Here is a 22032-nt window from a genome sequence, read left to right as displayed (position 1 = left end):
TGCTATGTATATGTGTGTGTCCCTCAGAGCCCTCCTGCTATGTATATGTGTGTGTCCCTCAGAGCCCTCCTGCTATGTATATGTGTGTGTCCCTCAGAGCCCTCCTGCTATGTATATGTGTGTGTCCCTCAGAACCCTCCTGCTATGTATGTGTGTGTGTGTGTGTCCCTCAGAGCCCTCCTGCTATGTATGTGTGTGTGTGTGTCCCTCAGAGCCCTCCTGCTGTGTGTGTGTGTGTGTGTGTGTCCCTCAGAGCCCTCCTGCTATGTATATGTGTGTGTCCCTCAGAGCCCTCCTGCTATGTATATGTGTGTGTCCCTCAGAGCCCTCCTGCTATGTATGTGTGTGTGTCCCTCAGAGCCCTCCTGCTATGTATATGTGTGTGTGTCCCTCAGAGCCCTCCTGCTATGTATATGTGTGTGTGTCCCTCAGAGCCCTCCTGCTATGTATATGTGTGTGTCCCTCAGAGCCCTCCTGCTATGTATATGTGTGTGTGTCCCTCAGAGCCCTCCTGCTATGTATATGTGTGTGTGTCCCTCAGAACCCTCCTGCTATGTATATGTGTGTGTCCCTCAGAACCCTCCTGCTATGTATATGTGTGTGTCCCTCAGAACCCTCCTGCTATGTGTGTGTGTCCCTCAGAGCCCTCCTGCTATGTATATGTGTGTGTCCCTCAGAGCCCTCCTGCTATGTATATGTGTGTGTGTGTGTGTCCCTCAGAGCCCTCCTGCTATGTATATGTGTGTGTGTGTCCCTCAGAGCCCTCCTGCTGTGTGTGTGTGTGTGTCCCTCAGAGCCCTCCTGCTATGTATATGTGTGTGTCCCTCAGAGCCCTCCTGCTATGTATATGTGTGTGTGTGTGTCCCTCAGAGCCCTCCTGCTATGTATATGTGTGTGTGTCCCTCAGAGCCCTCCTGCTGTGTATATGTGTGTGTCCCTCAGAGCCCTCCTGCTGTGTGTGTGTGTGTGTCCCTCAGAGCCCTCCTGCTATGTATATGTGTGTGTCCCTCAGAGCCCTCCTGCTATGTATGTGTGTGTGTCCCTCAGAGCCCTCCTGCTGTGTGTGTGTCCCTCAGAGCCCTCCTGCTATGTATATGTGTGTGTCCCTCAGAACCCTCCTGCTGTGTGTGTGGTCAGGTGGTGATGGCCTGGGTGTGTTTGAATGATTCTAGGTAATGCTGAAGAGACTCCAGATGTCCTGTAGAAGCTGAGCTGGGTCCTTCATGAGTCACCCAGCCCCCTGGGACACTGCCTGCTCAGCACCTGCTCTCAGCACCAGAGGCCCGATTCATAAAGCCTCTCACAGTAGGAGTGCTGATCTAGGATCAGCCCCCCCCCTGCCCATGTGATCCTCGTCATTATGATCCAACATGTTAAACTGTTCCTAGATCAGCACTCCTACTCGGAGACGCTTGATACATACACTTACCTGTGCATTAATAGTTCATTTGTATGGCATGTGTTAATGACACTTTGTAAGTCATTGCTTCTACTTTATCTAATGATAGAATGTAGTGGCTGAGTGGTCCAACGTGTTGTGTCAGTTGATTTGACGGCTGTGTGTGTGGCGGTCTGAGCACTGAATGTCCTGAATGTCCAGTGTGTACTCACTAGGTACTCACTGGTTGAATCAACGTTGTTTCTGCGTCCTTCCAATGAAATGACGTTGAACCAACGTGGAATAGACGTTGAATTGGCGTCTGTGCCCAGTGGGTGGTGTGTAAAAAATAGATGACTTGGATGCAAATGGATGTTTTGTTTTGTGAAAGTTTTTGATTCAGTTACATCTTCAGGGCAATTTCTGGAAGGTTGGTGAGATTTATATGCTATCATGAATTTAATATTGTAGGCTATAGGGGAATATTGGACAGGAAATGAATGTCTTTGCTACAATTAGATGAGGGGTGAATCGACAGAAGTTTTATGCACACACACACACACGCACGCACGCACGCACGCACGCACGCAAGCAAGCAAGCAAACATGCACACACACAAACACTGTGTAATGTATGACACATATGAGATGTGAGATTTCGGGGAGTGTGAATAGTTATCAGACTGAACCAGGTAAATCAGCGGGCCAGACTCTAGAACAGACCTTGTCTGAGAGAGAGGGACACAGCATACAGAAGACACAGCATACAGAGGACACAGCATACAGAGAGGTAGAGAGAGGGACACAGCATACAGAAGACACGGCATACAGAAAACACAGCATACAGAAGACACAGCATACAGCAAGGTAGAGAGAGGGACACAGCATACAGCAAGGTAGAGAGAGGGACACAGCATACAGCAAGGTAGAGAGAGGGACACAGCATACATAGAGGTAGAGAGAGGGACACAGCATACAGAAGACACAGCATACAGCAAGGTAGAGAGAGGGACACAGCATACAGAAGACACAGCATACAGCAAGGTAGAGAGAGGGACACAGCATACATAGAGGTAGAGAGAGGAACACAGCATACAGCAAGGTAGAGAGAGGGACACAGCATACAGCAAGGTAGAGAGAGGGACACAGCATACAGCAAGGTAGAGAGAGGGACACAGCATACAGCAAGGTAGAGAGAGGGACACAGCATACAGCAAGGTAGAGAGAGGGACACAGCATACAGCAAGGTAGAGAGAGGGACACAGCATACAGCAAGGTAGAGAGAGGGACACAGCATACAGAAGACACAGCATACAGCAAGGTAGAGAGAGGGACACAGCATACAGCAAGGTAGAGAGAGGGACACAGCATACAGCAAGGTAGAGAGAGGGACACAGCATACAGAAGACACAGCATACAGCAAGGTAGAGAGAGGGACACAGCATACAGCAAGGTAGAGAGAGGGACACAGCATACAGCAAGGTAGAGAGAGGGACACAGCATACAGCAAGGTAGAGAGAGGGACACAGCATACATAGAGGTAGAGAGAGGGACACAGCATACAGAAGACACAGCATACAGCAAGGTAGAGAGAGGGACACAGCATACAGAAGACACAGCATACAGCAAGGTAGAGAGAGGGACACAGCATACATAGAGGTAGAGAGAGGGACACAGCATACAGAAGACACAGCATACAGCAAGGTAGAGAGAGGGACACAGCATACAGAAGACACAGCATACAGCAAGGTAGAGAGAGGGACACAGCATACAGAAGACACAGCATACAGCAAGGTAGAGAGAGGGACACAGCATACATAGAGGTAGAGAGAGGGACACAGCATACAGAAGACACAGCATACAGCAAGGTAGAGAGAGGGACACAGCATACAGAAGACACAGCATACAGCAAGGTAGAGAGAGGGACACAGCATACATAGAGGTAGAGAGAGGGACACAGCATACAGAAGACACAGCATACAGAGAGGTAGAGAGAGGGACACAGCATACAGCAAGGTAGAGAGAGGGACACAGCATACATAGAGGTAGAGAGAGGGACACAGCATACAGAAGACACAGCATACAGCAAGGTAGAGAGAGGGACACAGCATACAGAAGACACAGCATACAGCAAGGTAGAGAGAGGGACACAGCATACATAGAGGTAGAGAGAGGGACACAGCATACAGAAGACACAGCATACAGCAAGGTAGAGAGAGGGACACAGCATACAGAAGACACAGCATACAGCAAGGTAGAGAGAGGGACACAGCATACAGAAAGGTAGAGAGAGGGACACAGCATACAGAAGACACAGCATACAGAGAGGTAGAGAGAGGGACACAGCATACAGAAGACACAGCATACAGAGAAGTAGAGAGAGGGACACAGCATACAGAAGACACAGCATACAGCAAGGTAGAGAGAGGGACACAGCATACAGCAAGGTAGAGAGAGGGACACAGCATACAGCAAGGTAGAGAAAGCATCAACAATGTGCAGAGAGAAGGAAAGAGCAGCAATATAACGAAAGAGTGCAGCATTGGCCTTCAGAATGTTCCGGAGACCCTCCCTGATCCCTTCTCTCCTCTTCTCATCTCCTCTCTCTCCCTCCTTTCTTTCCTTTCCACCGTCTCTCTCTCTCTCTTTCTAGCTCTCTCTCTCTCTCTCTCTGTCTCTCTCTCTCTCAGATGAATGTACCGCTGCGCTGCCTGGCCATAGCGTGAGGCCGTATTGATTTTTCTTCTCTTTCTGTTCTGTCGGTGGGTGTTTGACGCATGAGTCAAGGGACTCTTTGTTATGTTCTTTTGCTCTCCTCTCCATACTCTTCCTGTGGCCAGGACTGAGATGGAACCCTTTTCCCTATAAAGTGCACTACATCTGACCAGGGCCCATAGGACTTAGGTTGCCATTTCGGACGCACCTCAGGTCAGTCCATCCATATACCTCACTGTGTCGACTTTTTTGCCTGGCTGCTGCCATGTGAAAGCCTCCCCATCATAGAGACCACACCCTGTGATGGCCCAGACTCCACAGGGACACTCTGTCCCTCCACTCCAGTGGGGCTGGAATGGGCTTTAAGCTCAGTAGTGCTACTGTCATTAATCAGGTCAGTGGTCTGTCCTCCTGACCACCTGGGAGGACAGGTTGACAGCACAAAAATGATTGTATCATTTCAAATAGTCTACTGGGCACTTTCGAGATTCAAAGATGCAGTCAAAATGGGGCCTTGGTGTCATTGACGAGTGCGAAGGTCACCCGTTGTGATTTCTCTCTCTCACGCTCGAGTCTGTGAATCCGACCAATCCGCTCTCCTCAGTGAAGATTCTCAGCTAGAGCCTATGAACATCTGTAGACCATTTCGAATGGCTTTTGTGTTCCTACAGCTTCTACAGCGGTTCACTTGAATTGGCTTTGGAGCAAATGAGAGAGATCAGGGCGAGACACCTCCAACTTCCATTCCAGATCCAGCAGAAACGACTCTGTCACGGAGAAGACAAGACTTCCTTTTTATCCCTCATCTTTTTGCCCCCGGTTGAAACACGTTCAGGCCTCTTGTGCACCAAGGCTCAGGCATGGAATATCGATGGCTTTTCTGCTCTCTTGCACCTGTGCTGCATTCGAGAAGGAAGTCTCTGTTACACCCCCATTATCATAATCACCATATCACGCTTCCCTCTCTGACACATAATCACTCTAATTGGACGCTAGCAAAAAAAATGAGAGGCAATTGTGTGTGTGTGTGTGTGCGTGTGTGTGGGGAGGGGGGAGCGTCGGGCAAATTTGAAGGATTTAGGGGTTATGTTTGTTTGTTTGTGTAATGTCTCTTGGGTTGAATGGAGGGTAATTGCGTCGCTGAAAGCACAGCAGTTTCAGGTTGGCGGTAGCTGGGATCTCTTCAGCCACGTGTTGGAGGACTCACAGCAGAGTTAAACGCCGTATTGACTGACTGACTGACTGTCCGTCCGTCTGAGAGAAGCAAACTTCCGTGGCTGCATGGGGCTAACTACCACCTGATACATGCTGCCTGGCTGTCACTGGACTCTGAACGCCTCCTGTAATCCACTACGCTTCATAACTTAGATTCTCTGAAGGAAAACATGCATACTACACAGCTTGCATGAGGGCCAAGTCGTTTCAATCACTTCTATTTGAATGGAATCACATCCGTGGCGCCCCCTATGGCAGATTTACAGCTGTTGCTTAAATCTTGGCAGTAGATGGAGTGACTGTAAAATGTGGTTGCGGTAATACGAATTAGCATCATTGATCTCTGCTCGTTGGTGGGCTGCTTTTCTCCGTGCTTGTCCTCTCACCGTGCTAGCTCAGGCCGTGCTATGTGGTGCTGTCCTCTCCTACGGCGTTCTGTAGCATTTGGATAGAACTCTGACAGGGGCCATAGTTCCACAGGCACCACACCAGGCAAGCCTCCACTCCGCCTCACCTCCACTGCTATCTTGTCCTGGTGTTCTCCGACACTGTAGAACACGCGTCATTCAAATGACCTTCAGATGCGTTCAAACTGACTCTCAACACAGGCACATTGTTAATGCCAGCCCTGTAGTATTCCTTCTTACATGTCTTCTGTGGTGTCTTGCTTTCCCAGTTACTGAATGTGGCCCACTTTACAGGAGAAAACCCAGAGTCCTGCTGCCTGCTCCGTTCGGCTCCCATGTCCTCAGGCCTTTTCGGAGTGGCATTTAACATGGCAAGAAACCCGGAGGAACATCCGTGTGTGTTGACATGTGCATGTGCGTGTGTGTGTGTATTTGAGAGAGAGAGGGAGAGAAACTCTGAGTGGCAGGAGTTACTGGTCATCAATGTGAGCGTGATGAATAGTGCCAAGGTGACGTGAACATAGGCAGATATATGTGTCACTGCACTCATTGTACGTGTGGCAGTGTGTATTAGCGTGTGGTTCCTGTGTGAAGTAATATTATAGTGTGCATTACAGGATCTCAGTAGAGTACAGAACATTAGTGTCTGACTGGGTGTATTGGTGAAGTAATCTGTAACTGTGTGTGTGTGTGTGTGTGTGTGTGTGTGTGTGTGTGTGTGTGTGTGTGTGTGTGTGTGTGTGTGTGTGTGTGTGTGTGTGTGCGTGCGTGCGTGCGTGCGTGCGTGCGTGCGTGCGTGCGTGCACTGTAGTGACAAAGCCGATGTGGCTCTTTGTGGAGATGAGGGGGATTCAGAGAGAGAGAGAGAGAGATAGAAAGAGAGAGAGAGAGAGAGAGAGAGAGGCAGCACCTTGGGCAGCGAGCTCTGCTCCTGTAATCACTCTATCATCCAGGACAATCCTTTCATCCCAGACCTTTCATACGGCCCAGAAAAAGTCCTTTCACATACGGGAGAAGGAAGGAAAGTGAAAGAGAGAAAGAAAGAGAGAGAGAGAGAGAGAGAGAGAAAAAAGAGAGCAGAGGGAGAAGGGAAGTGCTTGTGCACCCTCAAGCACTCGTCTCCATCCTGACTGTGAATAACCATGCAGTTGAAGAGGACAGATGTTGAGAGAATTTAGCAGGCTACTGTGTGTGTGTACTCTCCTCATATATTTCAAAGGTCCACCATTCTTGTGTATCCGGAAGCCTCCCTATCCACAAACACTTTTTCTCTCTCCTTCTCTTGCTCTCTCTTTTTCTCTCTCCTTCTCTTTCTCTCTGGCTCTCTCCGTCGGTCCCATCTCTCACACACATTGAATGAACCGTAATGGTATAGAGGGAGGGCCTGATGATGGCGCAGTAGTGTATTCCATAGGATGAATAGTAGCACTGTGCTCCTCCATCCCCTGGACTGGACTGAACTAGACTAGACTGGGTGTGTTTACAGTGTGTAGACTAGAGGCTGTGGGGCCGTAGTGGGTTCAGGGGCCAGCCAGGCAGGTTAGGTTGGGTGTGTTTAGGGCTAGCAGACAGACAGACGGGTGGAGTTGGGAGCTGGGCGGTGCCAGGGGGATGTTTGGTCAGGACTACCAGGTGTTGGTATCTGCAGGCGGCCAGGGAGGCAGCCTGGGACGCAGGGAGCGCTCCGCCGCCACGGGGGGTAAGTACAGCTCTGTGGAGCTTGAGATTCAACCCCAAATGGTGTTTTTTAAAGGGCATCATTTTTAAATCCACAGCCCTGCTATAAAAACCTGTAGTTATGCCCGGACTTTGCCTTCGGGGGTGAACTTTCAGCGGCTCCTGAAATGGCGTGGCTTTTAGAAAAACTGCTGGGTGCTTTTTAAAACAGCAGTATTTCCTGTCAGCTTTGTTCGTTTTCATTTTGGTGTGGCGTTTATTCTAAAACTAACAGCTGGCAAGCTTTGCTGCCTCTGTTACTTTGTCTCTGCCCACCCGAGTCTGAGGCAACGTTTCCAGTCGCTTGCCTAATGGTTGTGTGTATATAGTTCAGAGTGGGTACAGTATACTTGTATGTATGCTGTCTGCCAGTGTGTGCGTTCGTGTTTGTGTAAGTGTTTGTGAAGCACATCTAACGCAATGCATCCAAGGCCAATTTGAGAACGCTTGAGTGGAGGAGGAGGACGGATGAGATGGTGGGAGTGGAGGAGAAGAAACGGAGGAGAGGAGATGGTGGGAGGGCATTAAATGGAGCTGTGACTGATCGTGGACGAGAAGCGGCAGGAATTCTGACGCACAACTTCCTGTTCCCCCCCCCCCCCAGAACGAGTCTGTCGATTCCTTTCAAAGTGATCCCTCCCTCTCATTGAGTCTCAAAAGCCGGGATGCTGCCGGCAGCACCACTAATGACTCACTTGTACAGAGGATGCTCAAAGAACCCCATTGACGTTGAATGGCGAATCATCGTACGCGGCATTCGAGCACGGAGTCGGGTTTCTCTCTGCATGTCGGAAAAAAGGGAACCGATTTGACGGTGTCTATAATAAGCACAATCCCATCCTCGATCAGTATCACGTGTTAGGATTCAAATCACTTGTTATGTACCAGCAGCATTGTCCTCGATCAGACAGGCAGCGTTGTGACTGCTCCTCTTCCCCAGTTAGTGTCAAATACTACAGCATAGCTGGCCTCAGGGACGGGGGGGACGGGGGGGTCATCCGCTTCTCTAAGCGTTATTAAACCAACGTAATATTCTGCCGTATAACTATCATCTCAGAGTTTGCCGGACGTCCAGCTACAACAGCAAAAACAATGGCCGTCATAAACAGGATGATGATGTCATTGTAAGGAACGGCGGAATCGTCAGCGAACCTGTAGCGGCTTTACTGAGCATCTGTTGGGATGTTTGGCTGACTTGAGGACTGAGGATAATAATGAATCTGCTCTAAGCCTCTGCAATCACATCCTGTTAATTAGCTCTGGTACTGCAGCAATCTCAATCAAACGTTTTTCCTCCACACGCTACAGCCGTGACAGGGACAGGAGGAGATGAGCGCATCACCAAACCGCTCTCAACGAGCTGTTTTGTTCTCTCTCTCTGCAAGTCCACATCTGCCTGCTGCAGTTTAAAACAGATTTGCCTAAGTGTTAGTCAGGTTGCAGGAGTGTTCCCGATAGATTACAGTGTTTCTACTGCGTTTCTACGGCGACGTGACTGTCATTACCATGACAAAGCATCATAACAGCGGCAAACTTTACCAAGGCCTGTTTCTATCCAGTGCAGCCGGGATACTTTTTTTCAAAGGCTGTCTTGGAAGAATTACCAGACAGAGTCAAGAATCAAACTAGCTCTCTTTTCTTTTCTCGAACGCTACACGTACGCCCCTCTGTCACTCTGTGCCTGAGTGACAGATGGAAAGATGAGGAGATTACGCCTCCTTTGTTCCAAAAACAAAGTAAAGCAGAGCAGATTTTTTTTTTTAAAGAGTGATATACGACAAACGCAGAGGGAGAGAGATTGGGAGAGAGCGGGAGGGGTGGCAGGAGTGTGCGTGATTGAGATAAGGGACAGATAGAGGGAGAGCGAGGCTGAGGTCCTGTCCCACACAGAGAGCTCCCATAGCTACCTCCCACTGACTCAGTGAAACAGGCTGCAGGGGGAGGCAGACACACAAGGACGACTGAAGGTCGGAGAGAGAAAGAGAGAGAGAGAGTGTTGGCTGTGCATCTTTGACGGAAAACATACTTGTTCTCAAGCAGCAAGAGAGAGAGAGAGAGAGAGAGAGAGAGAGAGAGAGAGAGAGAGAGAGAGAGAGAGAGAGAGACAGCGAGTGAGAGGGAGAGAGAGAGAGAGAGAGAGAGAGAGAGTGAGAGAGAGAGAGAGAGAGAGTGAGAGAGAGAGAGAGAGACAGCGAGTGAGAGAGAGAGAGAGAGAGAGAGAGACAGCGAGTGAGAGAGTGAGAGAGAGAGAGAGAGAGACAGACAGACAGAGCAATGGAGACAGACAGACAGACAGACAGACAGACAGACAGACAGACAGACAGACAGACAGACAGAGCAATAGAGAGAGAGAGAGAGACAGAGCAATAGAGAGAGAGAGAGAGAGAGAGACAGAGCAATAGAGAGAGAGAGAGACAGACAGACAGAGCAATAGAGAGAGAGAGAGAGAGACAGACATACAGAGCAATAGAGAGAGAGAGAGAGAGACAGAGCAATAGAGAGAGAGAGAGACAGAGCAATAGAGAGAGAGAGAGAGAGACAGAGCAATAGAGAGAGAGAGAGACAGACAGACAGACAGAGCAATAGAGAGAGAGAGACAGACAGACAGACAGAGCAACAGAGAGAGAGAGAGAGACAGGATACCCTCAGCTATCTTGTAGCTGTCTCTCTCTCTCTCTGAAGCTGTTCCCTCTCTGTAGTGCATCATAAATAGGGAAGCAGACCACAGTGGATATTGGCCCTAATGAGTTGGACTGTGGTCGTTTGTAGCTCAGTTGGTAGAGCAAACTAGAATGCTATTTGACCCTAAACAGAGAGTACACATTGGCAGAATACCTGACCACTGTGACTGACCCAAACTTAAGGAAAGCTTTGACTATGCACAGACTCGGTGAGCATAACCTGGCTATTGAGAAAGGCCGCCGTAGGCAGACCTGGCTCTTAAGAGAAGACAGGCTATGTGCACACTGCCCACAAAATAAGGTGGAAACTGAGCTGCACTTCCTAACCTCCTGCCCAATGTATGACCATATTAGAGACACATATTTCCCTCAGATTACACAGATCCACAAAGAATTCGAAAACAAACCCAATTTTGATAAACTCCCATATCTATTTGGTGAAATTCCACAGTGTGCCATCACAGCAGCAAGATTTGTGACCAGTTGCCACAAGAAAAGGGCAACCAGTGAAGAACAAACACCATTGTAAATACAACCCATATTTATGCTTATTTATTTTCCCTTGTATACTTTAACCATTTGTACATTGTTACAACACTGTATTAATACATAATATGACATTTGTAATGTCTTTATTGATTTGAAACTTCTGTATGTGTAATGTTTACTGTTCATTTTTTTTGTTTATTTCACTTTTGTATATTATCTACCTCACTTGCTTTGGTAATGTTAACATATGTTTCCCATGCCAATAAAGCCCCGTGAATTGAATTGAATTGAATTGAGAGAGAGAGAGACATAGCAATAGAGAGAGAGAGAGAGAGAGAGAGAGACAGAACAATAGAGAGAGAGAGAGAGAGAGAGAGAGAGAGAGAGAGAGAGAAAAATAGAGAGAGAGAGAGAGAGAGACAGAGCAATAGAGAGAGAGAGAGAGAGAGAGACAGAGAGACAGAGCAATAGAGAGAGAGAGAGAGAGAGAGACAGACAGACAGACAGACAGACAGACAGACAGAGCAATAGAGAGAGAGAGAGAGAGAGAGAGAGAGAGAGAGAGAGACAGAGAGACAGAGCAATAGAGAGAGAGAGAGAGAGAGAGACAGACAGACAGACAGACAGACAGACAGACAGACAGAGCAATAGAGAGAGAGAGAGAGAGAGAGAGAGAGAGAGACAGAGAGACAGAGCAATAGAGAGAGAGAGAGAGAGAGAGAGAGACAGACAGACAGACAGACAGACAGACAGACAGACAGACAGACAGAGCAATAGAGAGAGAGAGTGAGAGAGACAGAGCAATAGAGAGAGACAGAGAGACAGACAGACAGAGCAATAGAGAGAGACAGACAGACAGAGCAATAGAGAGAGAGAGAGAGACAGACAGAGCAATAGAGAGACAGACAGACAGAGCAATAGAGAGAGACAGACAGACAGAGCAATAGAGAGAGACAGACAGACAGAGCAAGAGAGAGAGAGAGAGACAGACAGAGCAATAGAGAGAGAGAGACAGACAGACAGAGCAATAGAGAGAGAGAGAGAGAGAGAGAGAGAGAGAAAAATTGTAAATAAGCTTTGGCAATATGTACATTGTTACGTCATGCCAATAAAGCAAATTGAATTGAATTGAATTGAATTGAATTGAGAGAGAGAGAGAGACAGAGCAATAGAGAGAGAGAGAGAGAGACAGACAGACAGAGCAATAGAGAGAGAGAGAGAGAGAGACATACAGAGAAATAGAGAGAGAGAGAGAGACAGAGCAATAGAGAGAGAGAGAGAGAGAGCAATAGAGAGAGACAGACAGACAGAGCAATAGAGAGAGAGAGAGAGAGAGAGAGAGAGAGAGAGAGACAGAGAGACAGAGAAATAGAGAGAGAGAGAGAGAGAGACAGACAGACAGAGAAATAGAGAGAGAGAGAGAGAGACAGAGCAATAGAGAGAGAGAGAGAGAGAGACAGAGCAATAGAGAGAGAGAGAGAGACAGACAGACAGAGCAATAGAGAGAGAGAGAGAGACAGACATACAGAGCAATAGAGAGAGAGAGAGAGAGAGAGACAGAGCAATAGAGAGAGAGAGAGAGAGAGAGGGACAGAGCAATAGAGAGAGAGAGAGAGCAATAGAGAGAGAGAGAGAGAGAGAGAGAGAGAGAGAGAGAGAGAGAGGAGAGAGAGAGAGAGAGAGAGACAGAGCAATAGAGAGAGATAGAGAGAGACAGAGCAATAGAGAGAGAGAGAGAGAGACAGAGCAATAGAGAGAGAGAGAGAGAGAGAGAGAGAGAGAGAGAGAGAGAGAGAGAGAGAGAGAGAGAGAGAGAGAGACAGACAGACAGAGCAATAGAGAGAGAGAGACAGAGCAATAGAGAGAGAGAGAGAGAGAGAGAGACGGAGCAATAGAGAGAGAGAGAGAGAGAGCAATAGAGAGAGAGAGAGAGAGAGAGAGAGAGAGAGAGAGAGAGAGAGAGAGAGAGAGAGAGAGAGAGAGAGAGACAGAGCAATAGAGAGAGAGAGAGAGAGAGAGAGAGAGAGAGCAATAGAGAGAGAGAGACAGAGCAATAGAGAGAGACAGAGCAATAGAGAGAGAGAGACACAGAGACAGAGCAATAGAGAGAGAGACAGAGCAATAGAGAGAGACAGAGAGAGAGGAAGATGGTCATACCATGGATCATTTAGCTATTTGATTTTGAATTGTAGGACTCCTTTAGGTATCCCCCAAAATATTTAACAATTATTTGATAAAATATTGAATTAGGCTTATCTAGGAGATATAAGAAGCTCACAAAATATATATATATTTTTTACACATAATTAACCCCATATTTTTTGGTGCACAAAACTACCTCCATGCTTTCATTGGTTTGTACCTTCAGACGAGTCCCGTGACACCTGTGGGGATCGTACAGCAAAAACGGAGAGTGGTCGTAAGAGTAGGCCAAACCATTCAGACGCTACAGATGTTTTTGTGAAACAGACGATTTTCGGGACGTCTCATGGTCGAACAAACACCGCCGTAGCTCGGCCACCTTCCACCGCAGATGCGGAAGGCCGACATCGGCGGATGCGGTGGATTGAGACGCAGCCCAGGCAAAAAAAGTGATATCTCTGGCTTAAACGGACAGATTTCTACTTACAGGACTCTTCAGGATTAATATCTTATCCTTCATGTTCACTCGTCTTCAGCCTTCTATATCTCCCTCTCTGTCGCCCTATCCATCCGTCCTGCGGTCTAAACCGACTGACACGTGCCCTTTCTCCTGAGGCAAACACAAACCTCTCTATGCCTCTCTCACCCTGCTCCCCCCAACCCCCCGCCCTCACTGTCCTCCACGGCAACCGTGGCCACGCAGCTCGGGCGACGGCAGGGCGGGGGCCACTGTGGGAATGTGTGATTAGCATAGACATTAGCATTTTTGATCGGAGATCACGTTTGATTGGAGAGAAACTACAAAGCCCAGTGCCCTGCCAGGCACCCCTCAGGTATCCTGTAGCTGTCTCTCTCTCTCTCTCTGAAGCTGTTCCCTCTCTGTAGTGCATCATAAATAGGGAAGCAGACCACAGTGGATATTGGCCCTAATGAGTTGGACTGTGGTCGTTTGTGGCTCAGTTGGTAGAGCATGGCGCTTCCAACACCAGAGTAGTGGTAATGATTCCCTCGACCAGGCGTGCGTAAAATGTATTCACGCATGACTGTACGTCCCTTTGGATAAAAGCGTCCGCTAAATGGCATATATTCTTCTTATTATATTATGTACAGGGCTGGGCTGAATACAGCCACACCCAGGCTGCCTTCCTTCGCTATAGAGAGGTAGTGAGGAAGTGAGGAAGAGCCATGGAAGACACTTTTCTCACCCCCGTGAAGAGTGTTGGTTGTGGGGTTCCGACCCGAGAGGAACCCAACTCCCACGGGTGGAGAGATCCTCTCTCTCTCTCTCTCTCTCTCTCTCTCTCTCTCTCTCTCTCTCTCTCTCTCTCTCTCTCTCTCTCTCTCTCTCTCTCTCTCTCTCTGTCTCTCTGACTCTCTCTCTCTGGGTAAATCTGGGTCAGTCTTTGCGTGACAGACACTGACCATTATCGCCATTCATCCATGCAAAGAATAGAGATGGGGAGAGGGAGGAAGAGCGGGAAAAGAAGGGGGAGCAAGAGCAAGAGGAAGGAGAGAGAACTAGAGACAGAGCTTTCTCCTCGGTGCTCGTGGCTGAGCGACGGATTGGATTCTCGTCCCCTGGGTGTCTGATTCTGCCCCTTTCACACGTTCACACCTAGTCATCATCTTGCCGTGAAGATACAGAACTACACACACACACACAGTCCGAAACACGCATGTGCCACACGCACAGATGGTGCTAGGTGATTGGGTAGGGTGATGAGATGGTTGATTCTCTTTCTGATGTCCTCCTGGATATCACACTGTGACTGTGTGGGACTGTTGGACCTCGGTCTCTCTTCGCAGGGCTCTGTAAGTACTGAACATTCTCTCATTTTGTCCAGTGCTCTGTGTGTATTAGGCATGAGCGCTAGCCTCTTTATGGTTCACTTACCGTGCCGTCACCTTCATGGTGTTGAGATGACAAGGGCACGTCGTGCGCTCCTCTCTATTTTGAGACTGTCAGCGGATGACAGGGGTCCATGTCCGTCTCTATGTCGCTGCTCGTCTGTCTGTCTGTCTGTCTGTCTGTCTGTCTGTCTGTCTCCCTAGTTGTGTCCCTAGTTTTGTCTCATCCCCCCCACCCCAATTTTCCATCTCTGTTCCTGGCGCTCATTTCAGATGTTGCTGCATATCTCCCTCCTCTGTCTTTGCTTCCCTCGCTCTTGTCTCCCTCCATCTCTCCCTCTCTCCACTGCTGTCGTTCCACGGTGCGTTCCACAGTAATTATCAACACTGAGCGCACTCTCTCTCCATGTCCTCTAATTTGTTCCACCGTTGACACCTGATGTGCAATTATGTAAAAAGACAAACAAAGCAAATGCCAAGCATGTCCTCTGACCTGAAGAATGATGACTGGATCGTACTTGTTATAGCACACACGCACACGCACACACACACATACACACACACACGCAGGCACGCACGCACGCACGCACTCACTCACGCGCGCACGCAAACACACACACATCTACACACCCACATGGACATGTATGCGCTGCCGTGCACACACACACACACACACACACACACACACACACACACACACACACACACACACACACACACACACACACACACACACACACACACACACACACACACACACACACACACACACACACACACACACACACACACACCAGGAACAAGCAGTGTGACGGCTTTATCTTCCCCTCTCCTCTCCTTAACCCCTTCCTTGCCACAGACAGCGGACCATAGAATCTCTTCCAGGGATCTCAGGGGTCCTGGTTGTTTCAGCCCCATGACACCCTCTGAGTCCTCCTGACACCAGATCTCAGCTAATGAGCCTATTATAACCCTGATCCTCTGTTATCTCAAGTGTACTCTCACAGAGCCAAGAGGCAGGGGAGGTACTAGATGAAGAGCAACAACCTCCCTCACTCCCTCACACCCTCACTCCCTCACACTCATCTCTCTCTCTCTCATCTCTCTAAAACACAGGAGAGGGGGATTATGGAAGCTAGACGATAGCAGCTCTGATATGGACACATTCAGCCTGAACCAGTGACTAGGTTTATTTATTTGTTTATTTGGATCCCCATTAGCTTTTGCAGAGGCAGCAGCTACTCTTCCTGGGGTCCACAAAAGGAAACAGAACACGACAAGTAACAAAACACTGATAGACTGCTGGACTAAAGGTCTGTAGGTCCAACAACAACGTCAAGACAAAGAAAGCCATTCTATAGATCCTATGCCATCCTTGTAAATGTCACGGTACCAGTGAACAGTAAACGGTAGACATGTCCTTTTGAAAAGGCTAGTCAGGTTTAGACAGGCATTCCTTTCGGGATGAAGCTCCTACACTATGTTTTCATCTCTACTGTCACACTCGCTAATAATCTCAGGAAAACCTAAAAACACCTAAAAAACCCCGGCTCCCCTTTAAACTCAACCTGAGGTAATTATCAGTCTGAGCGGTAATCATGTGCGCACAAAAGCGCTCCTGTGCGGATTTGTCTCTTTGATGGGGCAGCTGAGTGTTTGCTCGGCTAATCCTCTTTATGTTGCTGTCACAGCACAGTCACATCTCCGCCGGGGAGGGCGTCGTCGTCGACTAGGTAGCATCCCACCGTGGGCTGTCTCGTCTGTGTCGTGTCGCTTCCCTCCGCTCTCTACATGTCGAGTCAAACACTGTAAAACCGCTTACTTCATTCAAAGCTGCTGGGAAATCCACTTTACCTGTCTCTCTCTCTCTCTCTCTCTGTCTGGCTGCAGGGGTTATTGTCTGCGTCCCAAATTGCACCCTATTCCCAATTTAGTGCACTCCATTTTGACCAGGGCCCATCGGGTACTAATTTGGGACACTGTCTAGAGTTGCAAACAACTCCCTGGTTTTCTAAGGTAATGAGAAAGCAGAAGGCGGACATACAGTACCGTCGGGATTTTAGTGCTCCTTGTTCATTCAATATCTTACTGGCTTACGGTGATAAATCCTCTCCCAGCTCCGTTGTGCGTGGGCCCTGATTATGTGTTCTGTACCTGTTTACAGGGGACAGCCGTAGGTGTTGTAGGATCTATCGGGCCACAGCCAGGGAAAATCTACTGTTGTATGTTGGGTAGGCATCTGAGTGTCGGAGCACAGGGAATGTATGTGTACGATACAGTTCATGTTATGTCGGTTATATGATGTATCTGTGTGTTGGAGCCCAGTGAGTGCGAGGGGATGCCCTGTGAGGTGATACTGTAGACAGTGTAGACACCCTGTTGGAGCCCGGCCCAGCCTCAAGACAGTGCTGAGAGGGAGGGAGAGTGCTTTTCTGTGTTTTCCAGGAGAAGGTAAAGAGAACGAGTGGCATGTTTCCCTGTGGGGTTGCGTGTGCAAGATGCCCTTCCATTCGGCAGGTAGCCTAGCGGTTAAGAGCATTGGGCCAGTAACCGAAAGGTTGCTATTTCGAATCCCCAAGCTGGCTAGATCCAAAATATGTTGTTGTGCCCTTGAGCAAGGCACTGAACACTAATTGGTCCTGTAAGTCGTTCTGGATAAGAGCGTCTGCTAAATGACTCAAATGTAATTACTGTACTAACAGGTGCACTGATGCTCTGTAGCCATCAGGTGGCGCTGAGGAGGAGAACTGTTGCTTGTGGAGGAATCAAAGGACCAGCCTGGTCTCATAGAATAGACACAACATAGTAAATGAAAATCCGGGATACTCAAATTAGTATGATGTGTTACGTTTGGTATGGTTACATAAGACAGAAGGTTGGCCGTGGTGGTCGGGTGGGCTGCTCCATGTCAGCCCAATGCTGCCACATGCCATACTGGCTGTTGATGTTGCAACTCATTTTGATGTTTTCACTGATGCTTATTTTATCTCCCGCCCTACTCCACCTCAGCTCCTACCCCTATCCCCACCACCACCACCATCTCCTCTCCTCCAAAGCCCTGTGCACTCATTAGTAAAAGCGAGAACACACCCAACAACAAGTGTCTGTCTTGTCTCATGTCTCTCACTCCTCGTCCCCAGAACTGTCAAGCTGTTGTATCTCAGAGATGGTGGGAAACAGAGACTGAGGCGCAGGCTGCTAGTGTTCTCTCTCTCTTTTTAATATATATATATTTTTTTTATATATATTTTTTTTTTATTATGAACACAACAAATACAAAAAAACAGAAATATACAAACAAGAATACATAAACCTAACAGACAGGGGTATTACATATCAAGATTAATTTGCAATTTGTTAAATACTTTTATGGAGCGTATTTCTTTTTTGTTTTTACATGTACATTTACTGATTCAAAAATAATATTTCAATTATATGTATCTTAAATATTGTGAAAAGGGGTTTGTTCTCTCCCCACTTCATTTTATGGACAAAGAATCTTCCATGAACGATAAACAAATGAACAATGAAAGTTAAATCAGGGTCCATATCATTTGGATTACAATAAAACATATCAGCGTCTTTCAAATGAACATTAATAGTTGTTTCTTTTAAAATAAACAACAACATCTTCTGACATAAGAGCAGTCCCAAAATAAATGGTCAAGAGTCTCTGGGTCACAACCACAAAATACACATTTGTTATCAATAGCTATTTTAAAACTGTGTATAATAAAGTTCTTTACAGGGCAGATTCTATGAATGAGTTTGTATGATACTTCTTTCACCTTATTAGATATACAATATTTACCAGATAACAACGAAACTTTGTTCCAGTTCACTTGTCCTAGGGCTGCATTCCAGTTCACTTGTCCTAGAGCTGCATTCCAGTTCACTTGTCCTAGAGCTGCATTCCAGTTTACTTGTCCTAGGGCTGCATTCCAGTTCACTTGTCCTAGGGCTGCATTCCAGTACATTTTAGCAGAGGTAATGGTAACATATTGACATAGTTTCCTTATATACCTGTTATTACATTTACAGTTTAAAATGTCAATTCCTTTTAATTGCATTGAGGCTACAAAATCCTCAACAGTTGCACTTGGAGTATTGTTATATTCTCCTAAGAGAAGAATAGCACCTTTAGGGACAGCTCTAACAACTATTTGATACTCCTCAGGAGTGAATGTAACATTGTGTGTTCTCATAAATTCTGGATAATCATATAGTTGTCCATCATTATTCAATAATTGTTTAACCCAAATAATGTTGTTGTCAAACCAGTTCTGGAGAAACAAAGACTTGTTTTTGTATTTTATGTATTTATTATTCCAGATTGTATACCTATGAGGGGAAAATTGTGTTTGTACATGAGGTTCCAAGTTAGAAGTACTTGTTTATGAAAGTTTGCAAGCTTAATAGGGATTTTACCCATATCAAAGTTGCATTTGAGTAAGAATTCTAGACCACCAATTTGTTGGAATATTAAATTAGGGATTATATTCCAGATGCAATCCTTATTTATTACATCGTTTTGTTTCCATTTAATCTGAAATATTATATTAGAGGTTTTAAAATCCAGAGCATTCAACCCTCCCTCACCCTGAGTGATACATATTACCGCTTTTCTTAAATAATGAGGTTTATTCCTCCATATGAAGTTAAATAATTTAGTATCAACCATTTTAGTTACTGGCAAAGGAACATCCAAGGCAAGGGAGGTATAAACGAATCTGGACAGACCTTCATATTTTGATAAAAGTACAAGTCCAGATAAAGAAAGATCTCTTAATAACCAGGAGTTAAATCTCTTTCCAATTTTCTCTGCAAAAGGAGAGAAATTTAAGTTGGCCCTTTTTTTCTGATCTTTGCTAACTGTAATACCAAGATATGTGATCACATCTTTTACAGGGTTATTACATACTGAGTTTTACATACTGAGTCCCATCTTTTCAACGCAAATAATAACTCTATTAATTTCTTCTTCAAATTCTTGAAATAATATCCTGTTGTTTTGTTTGTTGTTGGATGCATAAATATTCCCTAATAAAAACATTTCACTGTTGAAATTTACTGTTAAAACTAACCAACGTCCAGAGTGGTGACTCTTACTACTGATGACCTTCCCTTTAAATGCACCTCTTAAAACTGTTACACCTGCAGAGTGGTGACTCTTACTACTGATGACCTTCCCTTTAAATGCACCTCTTAAAACTGTTACACCTGCAGAGTGGTGACTCTTACTACTGATGACCTTCCCTTTAAATGCACATCTTAAAACTGTTACACCTGCGGAGTGGTGACTCTTACTACTGATGACCTTCCCTTTAAATGCACCTCTTAAAACTGCTACACCTGCAGAGTGGTGACTCTTACTACTGATGACCTTCCCTTTAAATGCACCTCTTAAAACTGCTACACCTGCGGAGTGGTGACTCTTACTACTGATGACCTTCCCTTTAAATGCACATCTTAAAACTGTTACACCTGCAGAGTGGTGACTCTTACTACTGATGACCTTCCCTTTAAATGCACCTCTTAAAACTGTTACACCTGCAGAGTGGTGACTCTTACTACTGATGACCTTCCCTTTAAATGCACCTCTTAAAACTGCTACACCTGTAGAGTGGTTGTTGCCATATGATAACCAGATATCGTTACCCCATAGATTTTTCCAGAACAAGCATGAGTCTCTTGTAAAAAGTAAAAGTCTGCATTAAACCGTTTGCAATACAGGAAAATAGCCTTACACTTGAGTAAATTACGAATACCCCTGACATTAATTGAACAAAGAGATAAAGACATAAACTTCAACCAAAAACCTTGTTATGCTAATATTAGCTTTTCCTAAGGATATGTAACTCAAAAGGATTTCCATCCCATTATTAACCTCTCCAACAAAAAAAAACAAAAAAAATATTGTTCATAAAGTTACCAAAGTATTCTTACTCCCGCAAGGGGGAGACATTGTGTAGACTTTACAATAAGCAGTTATTCACCTATAGTTAGTGTTTAGCTTACCAGTTCTCAGGTCAGCCTTTGATCACTCTTGCACCGATAAAAAATGCACTTTTCCCTGCCTTTCGAGCTGCAGCCTCCATCGGCCACAGTTTCTCTCTTGTCACTTTGTCTGCTGAGGTCAGATCCTCCGTGAACCTCAATTTCTGCTTGATGAGGAATTCACAATTCTTCGCTCGCCTCCAGAGAAGATCCCGTGTAGATCTGTTCTTTGCTCGCCTCCAGAGAAGATCCTGTGTAGATCTGTTGGTGAACCGGATGATGGTTGTCCTCGGTCTCTTGTCTTGATCTTTAAGTCTTCCCAAACGATGGACGATGTCTACATTTTCCTGAAGTTTGGCTTTTGATTCGGGAATGACAGCTCCACAGATGTCAACAACTCTGCATTTGATGTCCTCACCCGCCTGCTCTGGAATTCCATGGTGCCTCAGGTTCCACCTGCGCTGGTATCTCTCCGCCTCGTTCACCTTTTGCTCGAGTTCAGCCACCTTCTTTTCATTTTCCTGGCAGATAACTTCCAATTTCTTCATGTCACTTTTGAGGGTTTTCACTTCTCCAAAGATAAAGTCAACAGATTTTTGAATGGCCTCAATTTTCATCGTATTCTCCCTAACCATGACCTCCAAGCCATTTGCCCTTTCATCTATCTTTGCTGTCAAAAGCATTACAATATTGTTTTGCATCTCAAGAAGTGACATACCCTCTTGGCCTCTCATCTTTTCCCCTGGGGCTTGACTGGAGTGCCGGGGTCGTAAGGTAACGGCCTGAGCCGGGGACTGGAGGGGGCGCAAGTTGTGAGCATTGTTGTCCGTGCTCACCACATTTTCATCACCCATTGCAGTATTTCCCCCCACAGTTACATTCTGAAGAGGAGTACCCAAAATCATACTATCTTTTGTGGTTAATTGTCCATCTGAAGATCTCTCTATTTCTTTCCCTTTGGTTCTGGTCGTGGCAGTTTCCATGTACGTTCGACAAGCTCGTTTTTGAGCTAGCTAGCTTATCAGGCTATCTAGTGTTGTCGCAACCTTCGTTTTAGAGGTGAATAACTTACAGAAAGTAATCAATGACTTTGGTAAATAAACTAAACCATATTCATACGGGGTTTTATGACCGTAGAAATAATCCAATGGTCATAATTGGGTAAGCAAATTTGTAACATATTGTTTGAATTGCAATTCATAAGATATCATAGGAATTGTAATTTGTAACATATCATGCGAAATGAATGATAAACCTCCACAAATTAACACATACCATACCAAACGTAATATATACTCATTCGAGTGTCGCTGATTTTTGTTTACTATGTATGGATCCATATTTCATGATATCATTTCATCGTAACACCTCTCTGCATATCGTTTACAATATAAAATATTCTGGCATCATGACTCAAACGAACACGGTTCAGAACATTTTGTACT

This window comes from Salvelinus fontinalis, chromosome 34 (genome assembly GCF_029448725.1).
Source record: "Salvelinus fontinalis isolate EN_2023a chromosome 34, ASM2944872v1, whole genome shotgun sequence".
In the NCBI taxonomy this organism is placed as follows: Eukaryota; Metazoa; Chordata; class Actinopteri; order Salmoniformes; family Salmonidae; genus Salvelinus; species Salvelinus fontinalis.
This window is presented reverse-complemented; position numbering follows the sequence as displayed.